The sequence below is a fragment of the Eptesicus fuscus genome, chromosome 2 (genome assembly GCF_027574615.1).
Source record: "Eptesicus fuscus isolate TK198812 chromosome 2, DD_ASM_mEF_20220401, whole genome shotgun sequence".
NCBI classification, from domain to species: domain Eukaryota; kingdom Metazoa; phylum Chordata; class Mammalia; order Chiroptera; family Vespertilionidae; genus Eptesicus; species Eptesicus fuscus.
The window spans coordinates 63,381,752-63,401,033 of record NC_072474.1 but is presented as its reverse complement, the minus strand read 5'-3'; the positions used below and the strand labels follow the sequence as shown (position 1 = coordinate 63,401,033).

Genomic DNA, 19,282 nt, shown 5'->3' with positions numbered 1-19,282 from the left:
TGGAAGAGGGAGAGATAGAAACATCAATGACAGAGAGAATCATTGATTGGCTGCCTCCTGCACACCCCTACTGGGAATCTGAGCCCTGACCAGGGAATTGAACCATGACCTCCAGGTTCATGGGTCGACACTCAACTGCTGAGCCACATGGGCTCGACCTGCTTGTTATTTTATTTTATTTATTTATTTTTTATTTACTTATTTTTAAAAAAATATATTTTATTGATTTTTTTACAGAGAGGAAGGGAGAGGGATAGAGAGTTAGAAACATCGATCAGCTGCCTCTTGCACACCCCCTACTGGGGATGTGCCCGCAACCAAGGTACATGCCCTTGACCAGAATCGAACCTGGGACCCTTGAGTCCGCAGGCCGACACTCTATCCACTGAGCCAAACTGGTTTCGGCAACCTGCTTGTTATTTTAGAAGTTTCCCCAAACCAACCTTCCCACCAACACATCCCTTCTGGCCACTCTGCCCCCCAGAGAAAACCCCAATCAAAGCTCCAAAGCTTCTTTATTTTGCTTCTACCTTATAAATAAAAACCTATCAATAGTAACAATCATCATCACCCATTTGTTAAACACCGGCGCCACTGTGGAAAATTAATGACATGAGGAAAGTCTTGTTAATCCTCATTTTATTGATAGGGAAACTGCAGGTGAAGAAGGTGAAGTAACTGGCTTCAGGTCATCTTGCTAGTCAAAGGCAGCCTGAAAAGGAATCCCAATTTGTCTTTTTTACTCAAAATTCCATGGCGTCCCCCCCTCCCCCCCCTCCCCAAGACATGCCTTCCTTACCAGCTCCTCTGGTCAATGCTTTCTAATACTCCCTTTGAGGGTTGAGGCAACTCTTCCACAAATGGAACTGTCTCTGTTGAGTGTTGGCTTTGTTGCATACTAGGAAACATAATATTTCAGTCTCAAATCACCAACAAAATATTTGAAGAAATGAATCTAGTAAGAGCATTTAGCATTATAATAAAAGATACAAAAATGTCAAACCATAGGTTAACATCTTAGTTAAACTGATGGCTCATTTGATGATGGAGTTTTAACATCTTAGTTAAACTGATGGCTCATTTGATGATGGAGTTAAATGGATGTTTCTGTGCAGTGTGATTTTTTGTTTAATCAAGTTGGTTATGTTCAAATCAACAAAACTAATGCAGGCTGTTGGTCAAGACATGGGCCAACAGTATATTGAATGGGGTGTTAAAATGTTACTTATTAAAATGAAACTTTGCCTGTTATTCTAAATGTCTATTGGTTTCTCTGAAATGTTGACTGACAACTGATTACAGTGTCCACACTTTTACCCCACTTATGGTTCAAAATAAGTAAATTTTGAACCATAAGTGGTCAATTCCATTATTAATATTTATATATCTTGGATTAAAATCTTCCCACTTTATAATCAGCATTGATTATTTTATAAGTTTCCGGGGATCTACTTGGAATAGATTCAATAAGGGAGGAGATTTGAAAAAGGAGGTTGATTTTCTTATCTGCTTTCTCAAGAATAAAAATATATCTCCAGTACTTCTAGCTTAGTATTTTTAGTCTTGATAACTGAAAGAGACATTAATAGAAAATTACTCAGGATAAAAAGAAAAAGGGCACATAATTCTATTACAGATGTATAAACCATATAGGAAACGGGAAACTAGAAGGTATCTTTATTTCAGTAAAGCTTTTGATTATATTCTAATCCCAAATAGCAGGGTCAATAAATCCATTCTACATGTTACCCCTTCCATGGCCCTGGCAGACATCACTAGTTGATGAAGTCTTTGTCACTGAACTGATATGTGGCTTTCAAAGTTCTGCTGAACACAATCCTGCAGAGAGCTGTTCCCTTCAAACTGATTTGGAGTTGTCCTCCTTGATAAAACCTTGTCACCACCTCTGGCCTGGAGAATAGGGAGGGTTCTTATGCTTTGTACCAGAGGATCACTTACTGAAAGGAAGGGAATCTGTTGAGTAATTGGGTTTTGGCATAGATTTGGTTTTATTGTTTGAGATTGTATTGATGATGTTGATGTAATTGAAAGTACAGTATAGTTAATTAAATGCTTTGAAATTAGTCAGGGTTTTAAACAACCTAGGAAATAAGAATAGAATTTAAAGTAATCTTGGTGGTTTTGATAAATGAGCCATTAGAGAGAGAGAGAGAGAGAGAGAGAGAGAGAGAGAGAGAGAGAGAGAGAGAGAGTCAAGATCCTTTACCCACGGAGGATGCTATGAAATGGAATAGAATAGCCAGGCTGTGTGCCAACCTCAGACAGTGTGGTGGAAGCTCTGCTCTATACCCCCGGCACTAACTTTTCTGTGTCAGGGCTTGGTTTCCCTGCTCCTCTTCCTCAAAGCTCCGTTTTCCCCGAAGCTTAGGCTGTCTAGAGAAGATCTTACATTCCCTGAAGTCCTATTCAGTTTTCTGAAGGTTCCTCAGGAACAGAACCAGTAGATCCCACATGTCTCCTGTAACTTCTGGGAGACACCTGGTGAACAAGGGGAAAGAATGGAATGTGGCCTGCTTTTCTGTCAGAGCCTTTGCCCTGTCTGGCCTCAACGTTTTTCTTTGGAGTTGATCAGCCCTGCCTCTGTGCTTCTCAGGTGCTGAGTGCTGGGCAGCCGCACCTGCTCCCTTCACCTGGGAAACAAGATCGGACCCTGGAGCCGGAGGATGCGGGGAACACCACAGACAAACTTGGTGGGCGGGATAATTTGACACTTTCCTTTGAATGTCTGGGAAAACGTACCCCATGTAGAGAATAGGAACTTGTAGAAAGTTATGCTCCAGGTCTTTTCAAAAAGTTGAAGTACTTTGGAGACAGTGCACATGCTTAGTGAATAATACCTTTCTTCAAGTTAGAAAACAGTGGTTTCGGGCAGTGGTATCCCCTTTGCAACTAGTGGCACTCTCTTGGTTTAAGCAGAGGGGAAACTGATAATTAATTCCAGAGACCATCCCTCTGGCTATGTGTGAGTGACAACATTTAACTGCTTGGCAGACTATGTAACGTACTTAAAGTCATTGCGAAGGATAAGTGTGTCTTCCATTTCCCCAAGCATGGCAAGCTTTTTGTTTTAGCTGGATTCTGTTAGTGTACCATGCATACAGGTCCCTTCCTCTTCCTGCTTCTGCAATGATGGCACAGCTGTTCTCAAGTAAATGAACATCCTCATTTTCAATGACTCATGTGTTCAAACGAAGTTTACTCGCCAGTCAGTGGGTAACCCACACGACGCCTCCGCAACAGATATCAAGTGTGTGATGCCTCAGGCATTGTGAAACTCCAGAGTGTGACAGTGTCTAGCCTCTGCTCCTGCATTCAAGACTGCCAATCAATGAAGCATTTGTGTAAGGGTATGTACGCAAAAGAGAGAACAGGCGTTTTGTAATCAACAAAAAGAACTAACATCCTTCTACCCCCTTATTTTCCTTTGTGGCTTAAAAAAAAAGGAGGGGGAGGGCATTGCCCCATAGGAGAGCCTCCCATTGTGCCCTTTAGTACAAGCCTGATCTAATTTTAGCAACTTAGAATTTCATAAGTTTGATGTAACTTGGTCTTTTTTTTTTTTTTGGCTGTGCTTGTACTCTGTTAAGACAACCCTTTTATCATATAATACATGGAATTGGTAGTTCACAGACTCAAGGGAAAAAAACCCCGGGAAACCATGGAGTTCTGCTGATGTGAAAAATTTTGAATGATTTTTAAGAAAAGGGGTATCATGTGGAAGAAAACAAAGCAAAAGCAGGAGGGCAGAAGTGCCTAGAAGACATTAGGGACCCAAGAACTGATTTAGTGTGGCCAAGATGAGTGAAGCCAAATGGAGGTGGAAGGAGTTAAGATTGGATATTTACTCTGAAGTCAGATGCTAAAAGGCCTTGAATGCCATGCCAAGACATTACTTCTTAAGGTGAAGGGATCTCAAAGTTTTGGGAAGACACATCTGGTAGCTTTGTGGAAGTGGGATTAGACAGACAGGGGCTGGGAGAAGTGGAGAAAGGAGAGATGGTAGATAGGAAGCCATTCTGGAAGGCAATGGACCTTCAACCAGAGCAGTGGGGTTGGTGGAGAAGTGAAGTGTCTAGGTAGCCACTTAAAAGTGTGAGTCTTGGAAAAGTCAGGACAATAGATGCACATTTGGGAGTTATTCACAGAGTGTGGAAGTTGAAATGGTGGGTTTAGTGAACTCCCAGAGAGTGAAAGACATTTACCAAGGCTAGGGAAAAGACATCATAGAAAAGGGGCAGGAAGAGATAAACAAACCAGACAAAGATCAACCAGGAAAGAGAATAAGAGCAGAGGGAATGGACACTAAGAAGAGAAAGTTCTAACTTTATATTTTCTTTCTCCTTATTCCTCTGCCCACTGACATTCCTTTGTGCTATATTTTACCCCCAAGAATAATAGATGTTGACTATCAACTCCTTTTCAGAAATAAAACATAGACTGCCTTATCTGTAAACTGCTTTTCCAATACACATATGATTAGAGATTATTAGGGTCTTCTAAAGCTAACCCAGAAATAAAGTATTTTGGGGTAAGATTTGAAATGTAAGGGAATCACTGGTTATGTGGAATGTGGTCATAATGCAGTTTTTCCTTGCTTCATCTTTATAATTCTGAGGACGTGCTGAGTCATCAGATTGTGATTCTGGGAGAACTAGCAGATGAAAACACAAAGGAAATGTGTATGCAAGTTTTTGTGTAAACATATTAACTTTTTAAAGAATAGTTTATTGAATTTTTTAAAGAGAGAGGAAGGATGATGAAGAGAAACATTGGCTGCTTCCTGGATGCCCCTACTGAGGTTCGAGCCCGCAACCTCCTGGTGCACAGGATGCTGCCCAACCAGTTGAGCCACACTGGACAGGGCTAAAAAATATATTTATTTTTTGCCAAGTAATGCATTTACTTATTTATTTATTGTTTTATTTTAAAAATATGTTTTTATTGATTTTTAGAGAGAGAGGAAGGGAGAGGGATAGAGAGATAGAAACATCGGTGAGAAGCATCATCGATTGGCTGCTTCCTGCATGTCCCCCCACTGGGGATTGAGCCCTAAACCTGGGAATATGCCCCGACCAGGAATCAAACCAATGACCTCTTGGTTCATGGGTTGCTACTCAACCACTGAGCCATACCAGCCGGGGTAAGTAAAGCATTTAAATGATTCAACAGTTATAGCAATTTAAAAACAGGCTTTGCCCTACCTGGTTTGGCTCGGTGAACAGAGAGCATCGGCCTGCAGACTGAAGGGTCCCAGGTTAGATTCTGGTCAAGGGCACGTAACCAGGTTTCAGGCTTGATCACCAGTGTGGGGTGTGCAGGAGGCAGCTGATCAATGATTCTCATCATTGATGTTTCTCTCTCTCTCTCCCTTCCCCTCTGAAATCAATAAAAATATATGAAAAAATATAAACAAACAAACAAACATATGCTTTGAGCCCTACCTGGTGTGGCTCAGTAGTTGGAGTGTCGGCCCTCGCACTGAAGGGTCTCAGGTTTGATTCCCAGTCAAGGGCATGTACCTGGGTTGTGGGTTCCCTTCCCACCCCTGGTTGGGGCATGTAGGGGAGGCAACCAGTCTCTCTCTCTCTCTCTCTCTCTCTCTCTCTCTCTCTCTCTCTTCCCCCCCTTTCCTCCTCCCTTCCACTCTCTGAAAAAGCAATGAAAAGAATATCCTCAGGTGAGGATTAAAAAAACAACAACCCCAAAACAAAAAACAGGCTTTGATAAGTATAGCTTCCATTCCTGTTACTGTCTACCTCTACATCATGCTAGTTTCTTATAGATCTTCCCAGTGTTTCTTTATTACAAACGTGCTATTATGATGCAAATGTTTATTATTTTCTAGACTTGCTAATGTCAGAGATGATGTATACTAAATATTATTCTAAGCCTTGTGTTTTTCACTTACATCCTATTGTCCTTTCCAAATTATTACTTAGAAAGTTACTTCATTTTTAACAGCTAATAAGGAATTCCATTATATGAATGTGAATGGTTATTTTTTTTTAAAAATCTACCACTTTATTTTAAAAAAAATATATTTTATTGACATTTTACAGAGAGGAAGGGAGAGAGATAGAGAGTTAGAAACATCGATGAGAGAGAAACATCGATTAGCTGCCTCTTGCACACCCCCCACTGGGGATGTGCCCGCAACCGAGGTACATGCCCTTGACTGGAATCGAACCTGGGACCCCTCAGTCCTCAGGCCGATGCTCTCTCCACTGAGCCAAACCAGTTAGGGCTGAATGGTTATTTTTACCTGTAGATTTTGACCTTTTGCTGTTAAAAAAAAGCTGCAATATATATACCTGTAACATGAGTTACATGTAACATGAACCTGGGGTTGCTCTGTCAAAAGACCATTTGTAATTTTGATTGATATTGCCAAATTGCCCTTCATGAGTGGATGTACTATTTGCACTTCCATTAGGAGTGTATGTAGTTCCCACAGCTTCACCAAAGGTGTAAATATATATCAAACTTTTGGATTTGTGCCAATCTGAGGTGAAAAATCGAAACTCAGTTTAGTCTTAATTTGTGTTTCTCTTAAAAGGAGTGGGACTTTGTACACATTTCATGTTTAAGGGTCATTTGTATTTCCCCCCCCCAGGAATGGAATTATCTACTCATGTCTTTTGACCATATTTTTTCTATATTAAATTAATTAGCTTTTGTTTGTACTGAGATACAAATATTTTTTTCAATTTGTGATTGTGTCTTTCCCTTTGTTTACCATATTTGTTATTGTGCAGATAACTTTCATTTTTATGTTGTTAAACCAATTAATATAGTATTTTCTTTTTATAGCTTCTGGTTTTAAGTTTTTTAGTATCAAGATTTCTCCTTTGGCCAAGTTTTAAGAGAATTCTCCAGTGTTTTCTTTGATTACTTTTATGGTTTTATTTTTTATATTTAAGTCTTGATTGATTTATTTTGATGTATATATCCAGCTATCCAGTTACCGTAACACTCTATTAAAATGTCCATCTCCACCACACTTATTTGTGATGCATCTTTAATAACCTCCTGAATCTCAGTATATGTTTGAATCTATTTCTGAACTTTCTATCCTGTTCTGTGTATTTACTTGTCTTCTCATGCACTGGTTTCTTATTTTAATTATTGATGTTTTAATACATTGTTTTCATAACTGGTAGGGATAGTTGTTGTTGCTGCTTTTCCTTTACAGACTATTCTTGTTTATTCTTGCTTGATTATTTTTCTATGTGACCTTCAGTTTGTTTATGATCTAGAGGAAATAGAACTAATTATTTTTATTAGAGTTGTATTAAATTTATAAATTTATTAAGGAAGGTTTGACATCATCTATGTTGAGACTTACTCTCCAAGGACATTCTATCTTTTTGTTTGTTTAGGTGTTCTTTCTTATTCTCCAGAGATGTCTCAAAGTTTTTCTTAGACAGGTTTTGTACATTTCATCTTAAGTTTATATTTCTGGTTGCTATTATAAATGGAGTATCTTCTTCCATCATCTTATCTAACTGATGGTTGTTCATATATTGGAAAGTATTTGATTTGGTAAGGTAGCAGGATATACAAGTAAGAATTCTCATACTGTATGAAGGTTTTCAGATAGGCTTAACTCTTTTTTTTTTCCAGGTATGCAATTATTTTATTTCGCATAGTGATAGTAACTACTTCTTATTCAACTTTTGTCTATATTTAAAAAAAATATATTCTATTGATTTTTACAGAGAGGAAGGGAGAGGCATAGAGAGTCAGAAACATCAATGAGAGAGAAACATCGATCAGCTGCCTCCTGCACACCCCCTATTGGGGATGTGCCCGCAACCAAGGTACATGCCCTTGACCGGAATTGAAGCTGGGACCCTTCAGTCCACAGGCCGACTCTCTATCCACTGAGCCAAACCAGTTAGGGCTGTCTGTATTTTATTTATTTTCTAGTTAGTACTGCATTTCTCTTGCTTGTCTAATTGTGTTGGCTGCTACAGTGTTGAGTGACTGGTGCTAGTTGTTGTTCCTGTTGGGTACAGACTGTAGTGCCTTCAGTATCTTCCCAGTAAGCATCATGTTTGCTTTGCTCTAGCTCTCCATCTTACACTAAATAATTGTTGATTCTTGTTTTGTTATTTTAAACCAAGAATGAATATTGAATTTTTTATGCATTTTCAACATCTTGGGTGGTGAATATATATTTTCCTTTTAGGAATGTTATGATAAATTACATATCTTTGCATTTATGGACTAAACATTGCCTGGTCATAATATGGTGCTGGAAACCATCTGCCAAAATTGAAGTTAGGATTTTTCCAGTTGATCCTTTTACTTGCAATTAGTCTATTACCTAGCTACCTACTTTCTTCCCTCCTTCCCTTTCTTTCTTCCTTCTCAGATTTAAAGGTTTGGTAGAATTCCTTGTAAAACGGCCTCGATTTGGTGCTTATTGGGAGTGGGTAAAATTATTTTTTACTCCCTACAGCATTATTTAATTTGTGCAAACGTATCTTTTTAGAGCATTCATCTCTTGGTGTCAGTATTGGTAAAGTTATTTTAGTAGAAAGTGGTTTCCCCAGATTTTTATTAAATTTATTTGTATAGGACTTTGTGCACACTTATTTCTTATAAATTTTATAATTTCCTATTTATGTTATTTCTTTTTTGTAAATTTTTACTATATGTGGGCTTTCTCCCCACCCTTATTTTTTCTTAATTGGATTAAATAATCTCTCAGTATCACCAGGGAATGGGTTCTAGGAACCCCCTAAGATATCAAAATCCTCAGATGTTTAAGTCCCTTACATAAAATGGTGTAATATTTGCACATCCTCCTATATACTTTAAATCATTTCTAAATTACTTATAATACCAAATACAATGTAAATGCAATGTAAGTAGTTGTTGTATTGCTTAGGGAATAATGGCAAGGAAAAAGTCTGTACATGTTCAGTACAAGAACCATTTTAGGCCTAACTGCATAGTACACGTCAACAGCAATGTAACATTCCCAACCTCCTTCCCCGCCCCCAAATATTTTTGATCTGAGGTTGGTGAAATCTGTAGATGAGGAACCCACTGATATGGAGGGTTGACTGTTGTGGGGTAGATAGGTGTTTGAAGTAAACTTTACCCCTTTTCTTGTAAAAAAAAATAAAGCTGACTGTAACTCTTAAATTGTGCCAACTGGGGAAACATTGCTGGTGGGGTAGGGAGCAGGAGTAGTTTCATAACTCTAGTGCTTCTTTAAAAACTAGGCAGATGATTGAGTAGCTCTTAGGGAAACCAGGGAAGATGCTAAGTCAGCATTTACTTTAAGCACATTTTGTACGACAGGTCATGATCATTGTGCTGATTTCGTCCCCTTTTCTTTTTATGGGTCTGTTATATGGTATATAAAAATCTAGTTTTCTAAAGCAGTTTTGCCACTACAGGGACACTCATGAAACATTTATGTAGTGAGTTTTAAAATTTTGCCTTATATTCACATTTTGTTTGTTTTCATCCTCTCCAATTCCTCCACTTCCAAGAATAGAAAAACTGCAAACTTTAAAACAACAAATACAAACTTTAACCATCAGCAACCCCTCTTACTAGTACATTGCTAATTTGGCCATCAAATAGATAGAGTGTTATTAATAATAGGTGAAATTAAGCAGAAAGGTGTTAATGGTGTCTGAACTCCCAGTGTTCTAATACTTATTGGTAATAACTTGGTTCTCTCATCCTAATATGTAGAGGTGGGGTTTTCTTGGCTCTTGTGCAGTGTGACTACATGCTTCTTCATGGGCCGCATGTCTCATTAGTGTGTTCAATTGCCACTCAGGGGTGTGTTTTTTAGCATTAAAGTGAGGGAAAGTCACCAAAAGGGCAGTCTTTCTTGCTAGCACCCATGCATGAGTGAAGGGAAAGACCTTAAGCCTCTTGAAGTAAATTCTTTCACCATAGCGTCCTTCAGTCTAGTTGCTGATTGGCTGTTTGTCCTAAGGAGTGGAGAAGGCACTAGGGGTAAACAAGTCTTGACTTCCTGCCGGCTGAGCCCAGGGAGCAGCCTGTCTATCTCAGTGGGGCAAATCCAGGTTTTGTGGGAGCCTGAAGCTTATACAATTTGGAGGCCCGATTTAAGTAAAAGAATAAACAAAATTGGTGCAGAATTTTGGGAGAAGCTGTGCGGTTGAGGAGTACAGAAAGGACAAAAAAAAATTATAATTTCCTAGAAACCATATTTAGCTTCGTGGTCAGTGTATCTTTGGCTCAGACTCCTTGAACTCAAACCTAGAGCCATGGTGAGGATGTAGTAGGGTTCCTCAGCTATTGGGTCCAAAAGAGATAGAGGCAGTTTTCTACAAACCTTGGCCGATAGGTAGGCCAGCTTAATGAAGATGAATTAATGGTGTTAGAATATATCTGAACAGCAATAACAACAAAGCATCAAGGTGATTATCCTTTCTAAACCTTGACTAACCTGCAGGATGTATGGAGAAGCTGCTTATGCCTTGGAGAGGATTTGAAAAGTAAGGTCCTGACGGGACATCTGTGTGCTAAGGTTATGGAGTCATAAATTGGACAGAACAGCCTCCTTGGGCAACTCAAATTAGGCTGAAATACAGAACTGGGGGAGCATTAAGTGAACCACTGCCCCGGGGCTGTTTTTCGTTGGGCTTATCATGAAAAGTCCCAGAAATCTGATGTGTTCCAGGCTGTAAAAGATTCCTGTCCCACATTATGTGAAGTGACATTAGTCAGACAGAGAAAGACAAGTATTATATGATCTCATCATATGTGGAATCTAAAAAATGCTGAACTCATAGAAACAGAGAACAGATTGGTGGTTGCCAGAGGCAGGGGTGGGAAAATAGGTGAAAGTGGTCAAAAGGTACACACTTCCAGTCAGAAGGTTTAATAGATCCTGGGATATAATGTACATCATGGTGATTACAGTCAACATTTGTTTTGTGTATTTAGAAGTTGCTGAGTGAGTAGACCTTAAAAGTTCTTAACACAAGAAAATATTGTAACTATGTGAGGTGGTGGATGTTAACTAAACTTATTGTGGTAATCATTGGGTAATGTATATGTATAGCAAATCGTGTTGTACACGTAAAACTAATATAGTGGTATATGGCTATTATATCTCAATAAAACTGGAAAAAAAGAGATTCCTGCCCCAGTTTACGTATATATAGAAAGTGACTCGAGTTACAGTTTTACAAGTACATATCCAGGTTAATGATAGATGGAGGCCACATATAAGTTTTCCTGTATCAATTCGAGTTCTATTTCTTCCCTCAAAGATGGAGAAATGCTAGAAAGAACTGCTACGCAGGGCTTTCTATTTAGCAAGGAAGAATGGGGGCTGATGTGTAATTGATAGAGAAGATCTTACATATTTGAGGTTGTTGCACACAGTGACATGGAATTTGAGGCTTCGGATATGAGGAAGAATTTAGTTTTGGAGTCACAGACAGACTTGGTTTCAAATCTTGGTTTTGTTGTTTATTCCCTTTGTGGCCCCAGGCAAATTACTCAAACCCTCTGAGCTTGTTTCTTTTTTTTTAAATTTTTTATATTTTATTGATTTTTTACAGAGAGGAAGGGAGAGGGATAGAGAGCTAGAAACATCGATGAGAGAGAATCATCGACCAGCTGCCTCCTGCACACCCCCTACCAGGGATGTGCCCACAGCCAATGTACATGCCCTTGACCGGAATCGAACCTGGGACCTTTCAGTCCGAAGACCGACGCTCTATCCATTGAGCCAAACCGGTTTCGGCGCTGAGCTTGTTTCTTTATGGTTATAATAGAATAATAGATAATACCTCATGGATAATGAGGATTACATAAGTATATGTGTCAAAGGCTTAGCACAGTCTGTTGTGAAGAAACATTTAGTAAATGCCATCTGCCTTCTAGTTTAGGAAGGAAGATTTAAAAATATTCATAGGATAGGTACAATTTCAGCTAGAAAGCAGGGAGACTAAAAAAACCTAAGTGCCCATCAGCAGATGAGTGGACTAAAAAGCTTTTGTGCATCTACACAATGGAATACTACGCTGCTATAAAAAAGGAGGAACTTTTACCATTTGCAATAGCATGGATGGACCTGGAGAGCATTATGCTAAGCGAAATAAGCCAGTCAGAGAAAGATAAATATCACATGATCTCACTCATATGTGGGTTATAATGAACAACATAAACTGATGAACAAAAATAGATCCAGAGACTAAGATATACTAAACAGACCGTCTAACCTCAGAGAGAAGGCAGGGTAGGAGGGGGGCGGTAAGAGATAAAACAAAGGACTTGTATGCATGCAAATTAGGATAACCAATGGACACAGAACTGGGGCAATAGGGGCTTGTCCTGAGGGGTGGGAGTGGCGGGGTCAATCGGGGGAAAGGAGACATGTTTAAACAATAATAATAATAAAAAGTAACATTTTTTTCTGATTAAAACAATTGAGGCATAATTTACATATATTAAAATGCACAAATATCAAGTGTTTAACTAGTGTATTTTTGCATATTTTTAGACCTATGTAACTACCACCCAGATCCATCTAAAGGACATATCTACGACTTCAAAGTTTTCAAGCCCTTGCCCAGTGTATAGCATGCATCCCTCAGTCCCTGTTATAACTTTCATATATTACATTTTTAAATAGATTCTTTGAATTCAAAAATAGGGGGTCAGTTCTAGCCGGTTTGGCTCAATGGATAAAGCGTCAGCCTGCAAACTGAGGGATCCTGGGTTTGATTCTGGTCAAGGGCACATGACTGGGTTGCAGGCTTGATCCCCAGTAGGGGGTGTGCAGGAGGCAGCCAATCAATGATTGATCTCTAATCATTGATGATTCTATCTCTCTCTCCCTCTCCTTTCCTCTTTGAAATCAATAAAAATATGTTAAAAAAAATAGGGGTCATAAGAGAGGCATAGGTTTGGGCCTTATCCCAGCCAACAAAGCCGCTGAGACATCCTGCACAGGAGGGAGGCGGCAAGTCCACCTCTTAAAAAAAAGTTCTCAAGGGGAAAAATATACACACCTAGGTTTCAAAAGCTGGACTGTGTCCGCACTCTCTGTCCTCTATCCCATTGGGTCCGCAGGTAGCCTGTTTCAAGGCAAGTTTTCAACCATCAGGGCTTTGCAAACACATGCAAATACATTCCTTGTTAGCAGTCCCATTTGGCGGTAAATAGCAAGCAATATGCTTGGATTAGAGGTCCGATTTCCACTCGAATGTAGTTTCTCCCCTTCTTGGCAACAGAGCCACTTGCGGAGATCTGGAAATCAGGAGCTTCCTAAGTGGGAGGCGGTGCTGTTCTGGTTCCCCTGAAAATATCCTTTCAGATTGGCTGGTGTTTTAGAGTCTCCTTTCAAGAGCCAGTCAGGGTTGCCATAGTTGGGAGGGTTTGCATAAGGGTCATAGCGGAGCCAGCATGGGGGCGATCTGGGCCATATCCCTCACCACGTCCCCAGGGATGTGCCTGTTGACTTGGAGAGTGCTTCCAGGTTCATGGGCTTGATGACCTGGTCTGTAGATCACGCTCTTGAACAGGGAGATGCCACCAGGCTTGCCACTGAGGTCCTCCAGGGAGTCACTCCAGGCCTGCTGAGGAAGGCCAGTATGAGCCTGAGGGAGCGCCGGGGGTGCAGCGCCTGCTGCTCCTTGTACACCGGCAGGCACTTGTCCCTGCCCACCTCCATGCACTGCGCGTACATCACCTCCATGGCCTTGCTCCACTTGGTGAGGCAGTCGAGGTAGCTGCTGAGTTGTTAAACCCGCGATGGGGACCTTGCGAGTGATAATGGAGTGCAAGGAGGCTCTACCGTCCGTCCCACACCATCGGTAGGAACTTGGAGTTGGGGAGGAGGCGCGACAGGTAGACGGAGGACTTGAGTGTGAAGGGGTCCTTGTTGCAGAGCACACTGGCCGGCTGGCTGTGCTTGGCTATCATCTCCAGGATGAAGGCCTGCATGGCAGCATTGAGCACCTCTTTTGTCATGCCTGCCTCGTCCAGCCGCAGCTTCTGCTGGAGAGGTTTGGACCAGGCCTGGCACATGGCCAGCACGCCGGGGATGATGCGGAGCGCACCTCGGGGTGGGCGTCCAGCGTGGCATGCATTAGCATGGCGCCACTGCGGGGCTGCTGCCCACGAAGATGAGTGGCACGGCCTTGCCCTAGCGGTACTCCACGTGGTCCATGCCCACCATCACCAGGTCCTCCTGCTGGGCCTGCGGCTCCGCGGGCCTTTCAGCACCGCCGGGCACACCAGCACCTGCTGCCTCAGGCCAGGACCAGGGCCAGGGCGCAGCCTGCTGCCAGCAGCGCCCTCCGCACCAATGGGCGCACCATGCTGGGCCTGCGGTGCGGGGCCTGCTTTAGCCACAGGTCAGCCAGAGACCAGCTGGGCTCACATCGTGCGGAGGTGCAACTAGCAAGCAACTCCCGGGCCAGCTGCCCCGGCCTGGGGAGAGCCCTGTTATAACTTCTTGTCTGATTTCTGTCATGATCAGCTAGCCTTTTCTATCTTTGAAATTCACACAAATGGAATCATACAATATGTGCTCTTTTGTATTTTCCCCCCACTCAGTATGTTTATGAGATTTCTCTGTTGTTGAATAGATCAATAGACTTAAAACACTTGCTCTGGAGTATTCCTTTTACAGATACATCATAATTTGTTTATCCATTATAATGTTGATTGACATTTGAGTTATTTTCAGTTTTTAGGTATTACGAGTAAAGCTGCTGTGACCATTGTTGAACAGGTTCTTGTGAACCTATTTACTTGTTTTCCTGGAGTACATACCTTGAAGTGGAATTGCCAGGTCATAGGCTAAGCAAGTGTATGTTTAACTTTATTAGACACTGCTAAATGATATTCCAAATTGGTTACATACTCTCAGAGCAATGCATGCGAGTTCCATCTAGTCACTCTATAGCCTCTTCAACACTTGGGTGTTTTGGGCCTTTTAATTTAATTAATTTATTTATTTAAAAGATTTTTAAATTGATTTTTAGAGAGAGAGAGAGAGAGAGAAACATCACTGTGAAAGAGAAACATCATTGGCTGCTTCCCGCATGTTCCCTACTGGGATAAAGCTTGCAACTTGGGCATGTGCACATGCGGGAAACCCAGCCTGCAACCTTTTGGTGCATGGGACCATGCACATTGGCCAGGGGGCCACGCACATTGGCCAGGACTGCATAAAGACCTTTCGATCTTTAATTACATCTAAGTGATTGCTTAAATACGGGTCTTGTCTCTCTGGAGTTTGGCATTGAATGTTTCTGTTCTTTAATCTCAGCAGCACTGGTTCGCCCCCTGCCCAACCCTAACCACATAAAGTTCATCTTTTCAACTACTTTACCTTTCTCTTCTTTCATCAGGCCAATCACATTTATGAATCAGAAAGGAAATTAGGGCCTGGGAGGGAAGTATGTAGGCTTGGCTTCCTTGCCCAGAACCAGACCCCCTCAGTAGAGCTCCTCATGCCAGAAAAAGGACCTCACTACCAAATAGTAGGTTCTGGGACAGGTGAACTCTTCCCTGACCAATTGCTTAATAATTGGGTAAAGGCATGTAAAGTAAACTTTTTTTTTTAAAAAAAAGGGGAAATAGTAAATCATTGAAATAGGATTCACAAATAGTGTCTACTTCAATTCTTTTTTAAAAAATTGTGGCAAGACCACTTAACATGAGATCTAACCTCAACAAATTTTTAAGTGTGCAGTACAGTATTGTTAACTGTGGGCAATGTTATACAGCAGATCTCAGGTAAGTCTTTTTGAAAAATTGAAGCAAAACATAGATAGGCAAGAATGTAAAATTATAAATGTACAGCTGAATGAATTTCACAAGGTACTTATGTACCTCTCATCTAGATCAAGAAATAGAATAGATCAATACCCCAGAAAGTTTCCCCAGTGCCCTCTCTAAATCACTGCAGGATGAGGAAGTATATATTTGTTCCAAATTAGATTTAATTTAAATATTCTTTATTGAAAGTGATAAAGGAGATTTCTGGTTCATGGTACTGCTACTATGTAATCTATGTTTTGGGGTTAGTTAGGCATATGAGTGGATGGGATTCTAGCTCAAATAGATGAAGTCAAATAGTTTCCATGAGAGAGAGTGTTTTGAACTCTGAGCCTCTGACTTTTGGAATATAGCCCATTGGTAAGTTAAGAGTCAACTTCTTTATATAAACCTATCATATACCCTTCTGGTCCCCCTAATTGCTAACCTAGAAAGCATGCTGAATAACTGGAGGATGGAAAACTAGCTTGATTCATAAATGGGCAGTTATTCTAAGAGTACACTCAGCTAATTTAGAGTTAATTATACTTGATGATTTTAACTTCGGCCTCCATTTCTTCTAAAAGGCCTTTCATAGCTGGTATTATTTATGTACCAGTGACTTGCTAAAGGCACAGGGACACAGGGCAGCTTGTGCAATTAATCTCTTGCATTACATAGAGGTAGTTGTTCTAATTTTATGTCCATCGAAGCATGGACCTCTGCCAAAGCATTTGGTATAAGGACAAAGTTCAAATGTTTATAGCTTTACTTTTTTAAAGCTGACTGTGTAACAAAAAGAAATATTTCCTAGAATCAGTATTTTACCAATTTAAGAACTATGGATTGTTCTGGGTTAATTGAATCAGGGTTAATTTCTTAATAATAATTGAGTTTCCTGCCCTAACTGATTTGGCTCAGTGGATAGTGCGTGGGCCTGTGGACTAAAGTGTCCTGGGTGTGATTCCAGTCAAGGGCACATGCCTAGGTATGGGCTCAATCCCCAATAGGGGGCATGTGGGAGGCAGCTGATCAATGATTCTCTCCCATCATTGATGTTTCTCTCTCTCTCCCTTCCTCTCTGAAATCAATAAAAATATAAAAACATAAATACATATCAGATTTAACTAGCAGACACAATTTTGATATTGGCTTGTACTATCATTTAGGAAACTCAATTATTATTTTTTAAAAAATATGTTTTTATTGATTTCAGAGAGGAAGGGAGAGGGAAAGAGAGATAGAAACATCAATGATGAGAGAAAATCATTGATCAGTTGCCTCCTGCATGCCCTCCACCATGGATGGAGCCCAAAACCTGGGCATGCATCCTGACTGGGAATTGAGCTGTGACCTCCTGGTTCATAGGTCAACTCTCAACCACTGAGCCACACTGGCTGGGGATATGTCTATATTTTGAAGACTGTCAGTCCACTTCTTAATATTTCTTGGTGCCAAAAAAAATATTTCCTCTCTTTCTAACCTTTCTTTGATGCCTGATACATGGTGAGTGTCCACTCTATGTTGATTGAATTGAATACTTTTTTTCTGTCAGAATTTTATACTTAGTATGAATTGAATCAGTCATTATGACTCTCAATAGTCAATATGTATCAGGAAGGAGGTAAAATATATTCAGTAGTGCTTCTTTTGAAATCCATTTTTATAATTTTCAGATATTTGTGTGCCTTATTAAGGAACTCCTGCCTTAACCGGTTTGGCTCAATGGATAGAGCGTTGGCCCGGATTTGATTCTGGTCAAGGGCATGTACTTTGGTTGCAGGCTGGATCCCCAGTGGGGATTGTGCAGGAGGCAGCTGATCAATGTTTCTCTCTCATCGATGTTTCTAACTCTCTATCCCTCTCCCTTCCTCTCTGTAAAAATGAATAAAATATATTAAACAACAACAACAAAAACTCCTAAGCTGGTATATGCTCTCTTATAATAGAGATCTTCATTTAGGAACAACTGTCAGTTCCATGTAACATTTTTTTTTTTTTTGGCAATAACATATGTGTACCTAACACTTAAATTAATAAATAAAACTTTATAGAAATAGTCAAATTCTCCTGTGTATCCCTCCCTGATTTAATTACTTCACCAACCTCTAAAACTACTACTCTATTTTTGATATTTATTATTTTTTATGCATATTGTCATATTTCCCCATTACATGTGTATATCCTTAAACAAGACATAGTATTTGTTGTTTTGCATTATTCAAACTCTATAAAAGTGCCACCTTTCATATATCATTCTGAGTTGTTTGTTCATTCTGATGTTTACAAATTATCTAAATAGGTAACTCTTCCAGTTAATTTCTTTTCCTATGTAGTATGCAATGTATGTATCCATCTTTAATATGAGCTGCATTTATTTATCTATTTGATTGAGATATAATTGACATATAACATGTTAGTTTCAGGTGTATAAGATAATAATTCGATATTTGTATATATTGCTGTATGTCCATTTATCTAATGGACCTTTGACTTGATTCACTATTTTGCTGTTGCAAATAATGTAGCAAAATGTTCTTTCAGATGTCTACTTGTGCACAGTTTTGCAAGAATCTCTCCAGAGTATAAGGGGGAAAAACATGTTCCTTAAGGTGGAATCATCAATAGATGTTAATTACCACTGGGAGGAAGTTTGAGGAGTAGGCTATTTCTATAGTGTCAAAGTATCTTCCCTTTATAGATAGTTATTGATAATACGTATATACTTATTAATCAAAAAGAGAAAAAACAGTTAACTTTACAGTGGAAAAACCTGGTAAGCACCAACTACATTAAACCAAGTGATTAAAGTTAAACGTCTCCATTATGGGACTAACTATAACGTGCCTCCCATGTAATGCACTGAGAAGAATGTAACATGACTTAGTATTTCTGCCAAAAGTGTACACAGCCTGTATTTAATCATGAAGAGACATCAGATCAACCCAGGTTAAGAGGCATTCTACAAAATGTGGCTTGTACTCTTAAAAATGTCAATACCTTTGAAAAACAAAGAAAGGCTGATGAACCTTTTCATATTAAAGGAGACTAAGGAGACTTGACCTGTAAATATAATGTATGATCCTGAATTGAATCCTGGACCAGCAATTAAAACAGTCCTATGAGTGATATTACTGGGATAATTGTCAAAATTTGCATAAGGGCTATAGCACAGATACTACTAGTATTGCGGTAATGTTAATTACTGGCATTTTCCTGATTTTGATAAGTATTCTGTGGTTAAATAAGTGAAACTCCATGTCCAAAGGAAATCTGTGCTGAACTGTTTGAGGGTAAAGGGTGTAATGCCTGCAATTCATTCTCAAATGGTTCAGGAAAAAGTATCTTTTTATACTTATAGAGATAGAACAATAAGGCAAATGTGTCAAAATGTTGGCAATTAGTAATGATGGATAAAGTGAACTATTGTTGCAACTTTTCTGATATTTGAAATTATTAAACAAAAATCTTCCTGGGAGTG

General features: G+C 39.8%; 1 protein-coding gene and 1 pseudogene across 3 annotated transcripts in view; one reads left to right on the top strand and one right to left on the bottom strand.

The window, feature by feature from the left end:
* GPAT3 (glycerol-3-phosphate acyltransferase 3) overlaps positions 1–19,282 on the top strand; it is a 61,477-nt gene that overhangs the window by 22,195 nt on the left and 20,000 nt on the right. The window lies entirely within an intron of this gene.
* LOC114232214 (protein-tyrosine sulfotransferase 2-like) lies at positions 13,289–14,354 on the bottom strand (annotated as a pseudogene).